The 12,725-nt window shown below is 40.1% G+C and overlaps 1 protein-coding gene across 1 annotated transcript in view; it reads right to left on the reverse strand.

The window, feature by feature from the left end:
* The window catches only part of SORCS2 (sortilin related VPS10 domain containing receptor 2), a 527,396-nt gene that overhangs the window by 396,242 nt on the left and 118,429 nt on the right, over positions 1–12,725 (reverse strand).

Genomic DNA, 12,725 nt, shown 5'->3' on the forward strand with positions numbered 1-12,725 from the left:
TCCCTAAAATATGTCCTTAGATAAAATGATCTAAAAAAAAAATCGCCTACAAATACTTTTAGTATCTACAATGCTTAGAACATTTGCTATAGTACATATCTGCATGCAAAAAGGAATGATCAAAATTCTTAGACAGCTTTACTGTTTTACTTCATGTAAAACTGGTAAGATGAAGAACAACAAAGCTTTTGTGTTCAGTCATCTATGAACAGAAGTTGTTCCTAGAATTTTATAGGTGTCTGTTTTCAGTACTCATAATTCATGTCCCTTCTAAATATGTAAATCAGAGACTTTATAGATACCTCTCTAGCAAAATCATACTCAGCATATTCTAAAGTGAGAAACCAGAACCAGCCTATCCTGTCATTCAACCAGCAATCAGCCTGATTTTAAAACACAGAACATAATCTCCCACAGAATTCAGTAGAAAGTGTAAGTTATCAGCATTCAGGTGATCTAAGTTGTTCCTGTTTAGCAACTGAAATTAATTTGAAAATGTTCAACCTGCTGGGCCCAAACCTTGAGTAAATGACTTGTGACTTGAACAACATCTTCCCCAACATAATTAAGAATATTCACTGGTAACAGAGCACTTAACAAGGCACCAGGGGGCCTATATGTAGCCGACAATAGGGAAATTTCAATTATTAAGTTGTAACTTTACAGAACCTACAAGCAATAAGCTTCTGGACACGAAGACCAGCCAAAAAAAAGGCAAGAAGGCAGGGAGAAGATTTTCTGCAAGGGAAGGTATGTGAAGAGATTTTGTTATTCATAAATGGATCATTATTTTAAAGTCAGGAAGTCTCTACTCCATCCTCTGAGCTCTCCTCTTTTAGTCTTCATTATAACCAAGCCTTCGTGCCACATTCTTTTCTATACAAATTGGCAGCAGCCAATGTAATACCAGCACTAACAAAGCACATGTACAGCAGAACATGAACTGCTGGACTTTGTGGTTTGCAGAGCAAAAATATCAAAGGAAGAAATATCCCTGGCAATGAATTCTGCTGCTACTGATTAACAGATAGACAAGCACAGCCTCCCCTCCAGAGATCAGCAGACTTCCACAAAGGCTTTCAGAAAGTTGAAAAACACACCTCAAGGCATAGAGCAAAAATCAAACCTATGTCTGTCCCCTCAAACACCTTCACCTCTGCTGAAGTCCTCTCTACGCCCACCAATGCAATGCATCACTGATTTGCAATACTGTCATAAATGCTGTATACTGAAATTCTGCTATAACTGGAGAAGGAAATGAACCTGGCCTTCGATTTCCCACAGAAAGTAGAAAAACCTTAACTCAAATGTTTGAAGTTGCAGGATAAAAGGTATTTCTAAGGGTATATGGAAAAATCTGTAATAAACAGAGATTGTTATTGTTTATTCTCATATGCAACGTTAACAGAAATCATTAATTACATAGTACACCAAAAATGCCAGTGTTGGGAAATTTAATTTGGCAACCAGAAAACAAGTGTACATTTAGGACAAAGCCTACCATACCCAGCATCTAGCAGTGTCATGCTGAATGCCCTTGTTCTCCCTGACACAATTCTTCAGGGGTCCTTAGTGAAGCACAGGAACAATCCTTCAGTTGCTCTCTTTCCTTCCAGTCTAACAAGAAGGGTTGCCTACACAGAAATACAATACAACACAGGACAAGTATGTATTGCCTAATATCTTGAGTTTTCCATCATGCACCTCCTCTTTTTATTTGTTAAATAGTGCTCCAAAAACTCACTAATACTTGTGAAAAAGTTTTGAAGATGAACATGAGTAGATAGGGATAAGTATTGTTATTATCAAAGAACAAAGCAGAGGTCATCAAGTGTCGAGCAGATTTATTCTGCATGAAAAAAGCTTTACAAATTCTTTCCCATCTCTCTAAAAATTCTTACATATCATGAAAAGATCTTGCAGGAAGGACATACTTCTTGTCAAATTCTTTCAATGCTATTTACTGATACCAAAACATAATACTAAATACAGTTGTGGGGAAGAAAATGTTTTTCTAAGGTTATTCTTCTATTTCAGTCTAGCACAAAACTTCTGCTGAAAATGTACATTTTGAAAATACTCATGGATAGAGACACATGGATCTTACACTGCACTGAGATTTGTGTTTGCTTCTACCAGTCGGTTGATTCTGTTCACAGGTGACATGCATACATACCTCTGCCTCTGACAAAACTGAAATAGACTTGCAGTAGTTGTCACTTTACTACAACATTAAAAACGTGATAAAGCAGCACATCTGTTGAGAAAACATACAGGAAAATGTTCATGCTGCTGCAAAGACCCAAACCATCCAAGTGCAGGATGATTTCTCACTGCAGCAAGACCACATGGATGGGCACGCAAAGAACATCCTAATTTAAGCTGATCTGTAGGCAGGCAGCTCTTCTCCAACAGCAAGGGCTAAAGATTTATCACAATTCCCTGTCAGTTCTTTAAACAGAGAGTAAAATGGTACAGAAACCTGCAAATGCATCTCCTAGCAATGACAGCTAATTACCATTCAGGCTCCAGCCCCTATCCCAGCTGCTCAGGGATAATTACCCCTAATGAAAGTGGTGGTGCAGGCTTCTTGGCTCTGCTAACTTGTCTCCGAATTACAGACGGCCAAAGACATTTGGCATTCAGCACACCTTGCCACAGAGGAACACTATTGATCCTCATGCCACAGCATCACATCCAGACTGAGAAATTCTGTAGTGATAAACATATGATACACTCAAAAGCAGAGGAAAACATCCCTCCACAAGAGCAGACAGTTCCTCTCTGCCAAGACTGTCTGAAATGCAGCCTGCCCACAGGACAGCACAGCTCCTTAACACAAAGCCATCTGGGGAAACAGACAAGCAATGCTCTTATTTACAGAGCATTTACAGATGAGGGTGCTAACAGACACAGCAAGCTTAGGTGTGGTTGGGGCAGACCCTGATCTCTTTGGCCACTTTGGCCATTTACTATTACTCTACAAAACAATTCTCAGTATGGTGAAAACATCATCAGGATTTACTCCAGCTCAAATCTCCCTTCAGCTCTAAATTTGCTTTTTCAGCAAAACATCCAGTGAACATCCTATCACTGGTCACGTTCCTCAGGGATCAGTTCTGGGCCCAGTCTTCTTCTGATGTACTGGATGAGGGGATTTGAGTGTACCCTCAGCAAATTTTCAGACTACACCAAGTTGGGCAGGAATGTTGATCTGCTGGAGGGCAGGAAGGCTCTGCAGAGAGATCTGGACAGGCTGGACTGATGGGCTGAGGTCAATGGCAGTGGGCTCAACAAGGCCAAGTGCTGGATGCTGTGCTTGGGTCACAACAACCCCAGGCAGTGCCACAGGCTGGGGCAGAGTGGCTGAAAAGCAGACTGGTGGAAAAGGACCAGGGGGCACTGGTGACAGTGACTGAACATGGCCAAGAAGGCCAATGGCACCTGGCTTGGATCCAGAACAGTGTGTCCAGCAGGACCAGGGAAGACATTCTACCCTTGCACTCAGCAGTGGTGAGGCCACAACTCAAGTGGTGTGTCCAGTTCTGGGCCTCTCACTGCACTGAGGTGCTGGACTAAGTCCAGAGAAGGGCAGCAGAGCTGGTGAAGAGTCTGGAGCACAAATTCAACAAGGAGTGGCTGAGGGAGCAGGAGTTGTTTAATCTGCAGAAAAAGAGGTCAGGGGAGACCTTATCACCCTTCACAACTACCTGAAAGGACCCTGTAGCCAAGTGAGAATTGGTCTCTTCTCCCAGGCAACTACTGACAGGACAAGAGGTTATAGCCTCAAGCTGTGCCAGGAGATGTTCAGACTGGACATCAGGAGGAAATTGTCCATGGAAAGGGTTGCTAAACATTGAAATGGACTGTCCAGGGAGGTGGTGGAAGTCACTGTCCCTGGGGATGTCCAAGAAACAACTGGAGGTGGCACGCAGCTGACAAGGTGGAGATCAGTCAAAGGTTGGACTCTATGATCCCAGACATCTTTTCTTTTAAGATTCTGTCTTACAATTTCAGCTCTAGAAAAATGGTACCAATATTTCATGGTCAAGATATTTTCATTTGATGGCTTTTCTTTAGATGTGCTACACAGCAATGGCTGCATAATATTTGCCTGAGGTTTTGAGAGGGAATGATTCTCATTTGGTCTAACAGAAACAGTAGGAAAATAATGCTGCTCGCCCTCTTTTTCGACACAGCCATAAGCAACACAGATAAACCAACATGAAGATGCAACTTTGCATGACAGAGCTGGGAACTGATAGGGAACATTTACAGAACATTTTTGCAGGGAGCAGCCTCGGGAATTGACAGAACAGAGGAAATATAAAATTTCATCTTGAGTCTTTCAAACAAAATTTACCCTTTTTTCTTTTCTTTTTTAACCTTGAAAATACATACTTAATGACTGCAATACCCACACAGAGCAGAATGATACAGAAATAAGGTACAGAGAAAAAGGAGAAAGAGACACTCTTAGACAAAATGTGAAGCACAGAGGACTGTCAATAATGTAAATTGATGAGCTGGAGAGATGTGAAAAATTTGTTCCAAAGGATAGAAGAAATAAGGAATTTCTCTGGCAACAAGAAGACTTTTTGATTTGCCAAGGAAGTGGCCATCAAGATGAAAGCACAGGAAGCTGGGAAAAGTCACAGAGAAAAATACAAATTGAGAATGTAGAAGATTTGTGGAACCTCTCAATTTTTTTTTATTTTCTTGAATGTGAAAATCATCAAGTCCTATTGTTATTGAGATGATATTTTTGCCTTTAAGTATGAAAAAGAAAAGGAATGAGAAAAGGAATAAGTACTATGATGAACAGCTCTGAACACAAAGTCAATAAAAACAATGGTTGAGAGAATATCCAATCAATACTCAAACATTATAAATAATGTTTTCGACATAATACTACTTACTTTTTTCAGTCTGCATATGATAAGGCTCAGTAATGCTGAAATTTATATTTATTTGGCAGTTACATATTATTGGCTACCTTCTATCCCTGTCTTTGGAAAAATCAAGTATTCCTAGCAGTAGAGACTACAGGAGTCACACAGTTCTTTTGATGCAACAATGCAAGTTCTGCATTCTCCCTGTGTTTGGCTGACAGTTGCAGTAAGAGTTTGCTTAGAGAGATGCCTAGGTTGATAGTCCTCAATTCCACAAAATTTGAATACCACATTGCTAATTTATACTTCACAAACACAGAAATATAATGTGAGACCCTGGAGACTGTAGGTTCCTAGCACAGCTGAATTTTAACATCCTAACTTGTGAGTACCCATTGTCATTTACATGTTTTAAAAATACCTAAGTGATTTGTAATAAAATTAAATAAAAGCCTTCTGTGCTAAGGCCCAGGACAAAAATGGAAAAAAATTCAGAGCCATTTTTAGTGTTCCTTGCAGTATCTGAATAATAAGTGGTCTCAAAGCACTGGATGACCTCATTAAGAAGTGGCATGGTTAAATTGCAAAACATTTCACTATAAATAGAGCATCTGCAGACAATGTTGTACAACAGAAACTAATTTAAGCCTTAATTCCATAGATCCCTGATATGGTAGGTTTGGCTTTGCTGGAATTTAGGAAATTATGGGAATGCTATTCCAAATCCCACACCTGTGCTTCAGAAGAACACCTTGTGCTTAGAGCATTTCAAGATGTGCACAGACACACACAGGCCTCTTTAGAAACTACTTACTCTGCACTGATAGTACTCCCACTTAAGTCTTTTTCTCTTAACAAAGCTGTCAACTGGCTGATAAAACTTTCTTTGCTGTCCCTTGGAGATTACCAGTTTATCTAAGATTCTTCTCAATTACAGCATAAAAGAACTCTCCAAGTCCTCACACATTCACTCCATCCATCTAACGTGATGCCCCCTCCTCTGCTTGGGAAGGAAAGAGGATTTTTATGCTTGCAGGTTCTGCAACCAGGGTGATATGTGACATTGCCACCCAGTTCTCAATAAAGATCACCCACTCCACTGCACTCAATTTGCTTCCCATCAGCTGTAACAAATGTTCCTTATTTCTCTACTCTTGGGGGGAGAAAAACAACCTTAACTAAATTGGGGCTGCTGGTAGGGAGCCATGAAGTCCAAATAACAAGGAGACAAAATGATTTTTCTTTTAACCTTGTTCCCTCCTACAGCCCTAGCACAAAGGCTGGTGATCTGGGAAGGGAGATGTAACCTGCAGATCTGTGCACTGTGCAGCTGGCAGTGAATCCTCCCTTGAAGCCCTTAGGAAGGTACTTACTGCTTCAGTCACAGCCTTGTCTGATCTGAATGGCAAGGGATGAAAATTAAAGGATCAACAGCATTCAAAATTACCGTCTTCTGTGTCAGCTAAGTGTCAGGCAAGGCAATAGCTCCAGTCCACTTCAATTAGTTTAATTCCCATTTGGAGTGCATCCACCCTCCATCTCAGCAAACAGCTCGGCTGCCTTGTCTCTCTGCCAGACTACTTGGCCTTCTTATGTGATGATATACATGTAGAAGGACAATTTCTAGGATACAAACCACAAGGTACACAGTTTATTTTGCTACAAAAATATCACGGCTTTTTCAAGGATTCTGAACTCCCCCACACAAGTAGATTTGTCCTGTTCTATGACAATACCTGCGCCTAATTTAACACATCATTTTAATTATTGCTAAAAATCAAATAAGCAGCACATTACTTCTCTCTCCTGGGAGAGACTGCAATTTACATCTCTAAAAATAATATAATTCACAGCAAAATTGAAGTCCCAGTGTGTATAATAATTTTCTAAAACATACCCACCACTGTCAATTAACCAAAACCTATCTAAACCATTCTATAATGCACCAGATAATTTAAACACTAAAATAGCCTTTAAAATCCCATAGAATAAATACAATACCTCATCCAAGGGAAAGTGATTATCATTTTCATTTCACTCCTTAGACAGTTCCTAATAGGACCATTCCCCTAATATATGTCCAAAACATCCATTAAGGATAATGAGAACAATGCACATTAATCAAGTGGGAGACTGCATTCACGTTTTCTGGTAGGGACCACACTGTGACCTCCCTTGCCACACAGGTCTAAAACAGTTCAGCTGAGCAGTTCCTCCACACCTTGGCAAATGAAAGCAGACCAGAATCTTGCCCCAGATTCCTAGTATTTACATAATACTAATGAAATAAAATATTTAAGGAAATAGCTTCTTTCAAACCTTGGAAATCTTCATGCCATACAGAGAAATGAAGGAAAATATTGTGACTAGCTGAAGAGAAGAGAATTCATATCTACTGCAAGTTTATATACTAATAGAAGATGTATTTATACACCTGTATTATTTATATCTAGAAATACATCTAGACAACTTACAAAACAGATATGAGTTACTCCACAGCTGCCCATGTGTAGCCCCACATTTACCTCCATAGAGAAAAGCAAAGCACAATTCTTCCCAAGAATATTTCTGAGATTCACATTCTCCGAACCTCAGAGAAAGGAAAACAATTTTTATCATTTGCTGTGCCTGTGTTTGTGCAAAAGTAGAATGCAATATGAAGATTGTTTACCCAAAGTCATGGTGTTTTGTTTCCACGTGTGTTGGGACTGTCGAGTGGCAGTCACAAGATTCAGTGCAGGGTGTGCAGGGCTGAGTGCTTGGCAGATTCCGTTTCAAATGTATAGAATAATATAGTACAACAAAGTAATTAATTAGCCTTCTGATATCAATGGAGTCCTCCTCATCATTCCTCCTTCACTGGGGCCCTGGCAACATTGCTATACTAGTGGCGTCATTCTCCTTAGTGTTCTGAGTTGCAGTATCAATTTAAGCTAGCCTCATCTGTTATAATAGATGCTATTTCCCAAGTTAAAACACACAGCTCCCTGCAAAACAGGCACTGGACAAATGGAACCTGTAAGCAGCAGACTCTCCAATACAATTATAACACTCAGCACTGTGCCATTATCACAACCCATCCATAGCCCAAAGATACCAAGCAGGAATACACCAGCCTAACTGAGCAGGTACCCCTGTGGATGGCTTGTACAGAATCCCTTACACTCAGGGCAGGGAAATTATACAAGGAGCAAGAAATCTTCATCTGGTGTGGGGGAAGTTACTCTTTTTTGCAGGCTGAACCACTCATGTCACCTTTCATTTGTTTAACACAGAAATTGGTACTAGACCTAGCAGACTGTGATGCAATGTTTCATTTGTGGAGCCATGGTGTTAGCAATGGTTCATTGAGACTATTTCTCATAAACTACCATTAAAGTACTCTTTGTAATTATGTGGAGCAATTAAGCATAAATTACCAAAAATTACATTGGGCAAAAACATTTGCATATATTAACTCTGATGACCCCTGTGACTTTACATGGGGAAGAATCTGAAGCTAACCAAAAATATGCCTTGATGAGCAACTTGGAGCTAGGCAGAAAAAAAAAATTAATCCTACTGAATTTAAAATACATTTATTAAAAAAATTCATTCTAATCCAGAATCTTTTAAATTATTTACTGAATATCAAAATATACTGAATTAGAAATGCCATTTTAAAGCCTTCTCAATTTGAAACAAAGGCATTACTACACATCTGGCAAAATTCTGCTAGAAATGCTGTTGTCCTGTTACAAACAGCCACTTCTACTGAACAGCAAGGAAGAGAATTTTCTCCTTTTAAAAAACCCTGTTCTGATTATAAGAAAGTTTGTTTCCAGATTTTGAGGGCTTACATACATGTGCCTCCACTGTACATTAATATATGCTCTAAACCATCTGTAGAAAACAACACCAGAAGAATTGTATGTTTCAATGTAAAAACTTACTGAATACATGGAATAATTTCTCTGTCTTCCTTGTCTGTGTTTCCCTGTGTCTATGTTGTCTCTGTCTATATTCAAAAGGGATGAGTGCCATAATTTTAGAATGAAGACATAATATCTAAAAAATAAAGAACAAATGTTTTCTAAAAATTTGTGTAAGTTAAGTACTTCTGATACTTCTTTTTGATACTTTTTTAGGATTCCATTAAAAATACCATCTTTAAAATAAGCTTCCTCTTTCACTTTGAGAGAAGTGAAAGATCAAAAAACAGTACAAGATAAACAATATCATCTACAAACCAAAAAGCACATGTATGTCAAGTAAGTTAAACACCTTAAGCACTAGAGAAAAAGCCAAAGTGGTTTCCTCCTTAAAAAGAGAAATCCTTTTTTGTCCTATACCACCACAGTCAGTGTAAATCTGAAAGATTAATATTAAGCCTATAGTCTTTCCAGTCTCCAAGATAATAAAAATACTTATCTTCAGTCATCAGCATTTTCTTTAAATCCACAGATGATTAAGTACTTTTGTAGAGTCAAAACCATTTCTCAAAAAATAATTATAATCACCAATAATCCTTTTAAGAAATTGCACTGTATCCTCTAGGAAGCCTTTTCCCCTCTCCTGTAAGAACAGCTTCACATAACCAAGCTTCATGTGTCAAGTTACAGGCATCACATAGAAGTGGATCTTACAGTTCCAGCGAGCAATCTACAAAATCCTCACTTTCACGACTAGATTTCATGAAATATTTTCATGTCTTTAGGCTCTCTGTTACTCTCATTTTGATTACAACTGCTGCTATGTTTGTATATTAAATGTACAACATCATCAGAAGAAAACCAGAGCATGAATTTTGCTTTGTTCAAGTGTTTGTTGTGAGCCACGGAGATTTGCATCCAGAGCTTTATCTTGTTGAGAAGATTCTGTGTGTTTCACAGAAAACTGGGTAATAGGTTGATAACAACATGCAATGCCAGTTTTATGACTGATGAGATAATATAGTATGTTCAGAATCAAATTCCATCCCTAGAGACCTCCCATAGCATGCACAGAGTAATTTGGGACAGGCATCATGATTTCTTCAGCTATTTTCCATCCCTCCTAAAAAGAACAGGATTGACAGATGTGAACATTTAACACACTTCAGCTTTTCCTTATGACCTCTGATACAGCCACCCCTGTTCTTTATTATTATAGTTCTATATTATTATTATTATGTGCAGAAACTGTGTGTTGACTGAAAATCATTTGTGGTGGCTTAATTCATGGATGGATTCTATTCTATCCTGCTCTGATCTGTTCTATATCCACAAATAGCTGAAGACATTCAACACCTTTTACCTCTCACTGATTTACCTCCAAGGAGAAGCTACTCAGGAACTGCCAATGTAAGGCTCCAGCTTCTCTCTGATTTATTCCCTTGCTAGAAAGGCAGATCAAGTTTCTAAACACTCAAACACAGGAGTTCCAACAACACAGAGAAAATAAATTCCATCTTTGACCTTTTTTAAACTGCTCTTATAGCATCACTCTGTAAGACTGAATTCATTATTCTACTCAATATATTCCATTCAGTGGCTGCAAGACATTAGCTAGGATTAAAATCAGGTCAGCAGCACTAAGAATATATAGCCCTTTACCCTGAAGAATACAAAGGCACCAAAACACCTCAAAATGGTCAAAACTGATCTGTTTGCTCTGGGATTCAGTATTGTCTGTGGCAAGCTGATAGTCCTCTTTCAGTTCTTCTGAAGAGTAACAATGAACTCCATTTAAAGATCAATATTTATAAAACAACATGATGAGGTCAGGACCGGCTTTAAAGGTGGAAATGACATTACTGTTATTCATGACATGATAATACCCAGGGTCTCTCGGTGTGATATGACATGGAATGGGAGGTAAATGGAGCCATCACATGAAAAAATATTTTAAATATATAGGAGAGAGATAAATACATATGACAGAGAATGGGCCAAAGCCCTAGGGTCACAGCATCTCACATGAGAATTTGAGATTATACAATCGATCAATTTATTTACTCATCTGCCCACAACACCAAATACCTCTTAAATTAGATAATTTTTAAATTAGTTCCTCCCTTGCAGGTAGTATGTCTGTATGTCAGTTGTACATTACACCATCCAGGCAAGTAGGGGCTGCACCTAAAACCTTAATCAATGAGGGCAGAAATAGAGTATTCCCAGTTAGGTTCATCTCCAATCAAGGAGGTTGAACAGTACAAGATCTGTAACACTTTCTCCCCTTCCCCACCTACTCTCTAAATACGGCTATTACATATGGATACCAAATTACAGATGCATTCATATCCCAACTCATTATCTGCATCTATTACTTGCTATTTCAGCAGAAAATCCTCTATCACAAGCACTGCCGCGGTGCTTGCCAGTGGAGTTAGACCTGGAGCACGAGGTCTGCAGAGCGTGCTGAGAACTCAATCTCCAGCAGTCCTAAGCGCTCGCTGGGTGAAGAAACGCATAACTAGCATGGAGTCCCACGATCGGCGCGGGCTCCTTTGGGATCGAGGCGGGTTCATTTGGGATCGAGGCGGGTTTTTTTGGGATGGGCGCGGGCTCCTCCGGGCTCCGGGCAGGCGCCGATCGGGACCGGCGTGTGCCGGCGCCCTCTGCTGGCGGCCAGCGCGCACCACGCGCCGCTCCCCGGAGGTGGGGCCGGGCCCGTCCCGGCTCCAGCGGCCCGCGCCGCCCGGGCAGGTGGAGAGAGGCCTGGCCGCCTCCTCCTCCTGTTGAAGAATTTCCATCATCTTCATGGTTATGCAGTGACAGTCATATCAGTGCGTGACACACAGCAGATATTCACGTGTATTTTGGGGTGAGCTATGCATGTACTGTCCTTCTGAATGTAGCAATCCTGCTGACCCTGTTTTCAGCAATACTTGGCTCCTTCTCTGTGCTGTTTTCCTTGGATCCATATCAGTGATGAAAACCAGCACTAGGGAGGCAATCTCGTCTAGGGTCCGGGTAAACTTGCCCTGGACCCCGGGTTCTGCTGGCTGCACCCCTGCCTGGCCCATGGCTGCTGGCATGCTGTGCTTACACTGCAGGAGCACCTGGGGACCTCCAGAGCAGGGCAGGGCGAGGGCACTTCTCTGGTGTGAGCCCTTAACAAAAACCTTCCTGAGTAACAACATGCAAAAGAAGAAGGGAATAAATATTTTAATAGGGTGCCAGAAGTACTATGTCATTAATTTGGGTTCCAGTTTCTCCATCTGAAAACCACTTTGAGATGTTCACATGAAAGGTGAGCATGGATTTTTAAACGCTGGTATTACATTATGTGGGAGGTTTTTTGTCACATTTTGCTAGAGTAGCTTTTTTCCCTGGAACAGGTAACACTGAATCTTTCTATAGACTGTGTTTCCATGATGACAAGATACAGAACTGCACAATACCTCAATTAAATGTTTGCTTTACAACTAGCAGGAAAAAAACTACATCTGAAACCTTCATCCTTGGTCGTTATCTCACCCATAGCTGCAAATGATCTCTTTTAAGTGAGATTCAGAGCCAGGACTTCCACATAAGCAATTTGCTACTCAAAGAGAAACTCATTCAGCTGACAGGACCATGAAAACATCAGAAGTTTAAAAAATAAAAACACAAAAATCCCTACAAGTTTTTCTTCTTTGGATTTCACCCCCTGCTTTTTAGCTATGTATGTCCACAGCTCCCTTCCCTTGCCTGCACACACACACAAAACTAGCTGCAACACAAAAATTCAATCCTCAGTATGAGGCTGTCATCACACTAAAATAAAACTGCTCATTTTTAACCGAAGGAAACTTTTTTATGACTTGCTCCTCCAATAAAGCCATCATCCCATGCTAACGAGGTGCTGTGAGATAGCTCACATGGTCCT

The sequence above is a fragment of the Ammospiza caudacuta genome, chromosome 4 (genome assembly GCF_027887145.1).
Source record: "Ammospiza caudacuta isolate bAmmCau1 chromosome 4, bAmmCau1.pri, whole genome shotgun sequence".
NCBI lineage: Eukaryota > Metazoa > Chordata > Aves > Passeriformes > Passerellidae > Ammospiza > Ammospiza caudacuta.